This window comes from Corvus brachyrhynchos, unplaced genomic scaffold (assembly GCF_000691975.1).
Source record: "Corvus brachyrhynchos isolate BGI_N302 unplaced genomic scaffold, ASM69197v1 scaffold132, whole genome shotgun sequence".
NCBI classification, from domain to species: domain Eukaryota; kingdom Metazoa; phylum Chordata; class Aves; order Passeriformes; family Corvidae; genus Corvus; species Corvus brachyrhynchos.
In genome coordinates, this window is record NW_008236623.1 from 8,864 (window position 1) to 9,193 (window position 330).

Genomic DNA, 330 nt, shown 5'->3' on the forward strand with positions numbered 1-330 from the left:
GCCCACCCCCGAGGGTGAGGGGGCAGCCTGGAGTGAAAGGGGGAGGAGAGAGAAAATGGGGAGAAAAGGGGTAAAAATGGTGAAAAATGGAGGGGAAATGGGGTGGAAATGGGGAGAAATGGTGAAAAATGGGGGGGAAAATGGGGGGAAAAGGGGGAGAAACGGTGAAAAATGGGGGGAAATGGGGGGAAAGGGGGAGAAAAGGGGGAGAAACAGTGAAAAATGGGGGGAAAATGGGGAGAAAAGGGGGAGAAATGGTGAAAAATGGGAAAATGGGGAGAAAAGGGGGAGAAACGGTGAAAAATGGGGGGAAAAGGGGGAGAAAAGGGG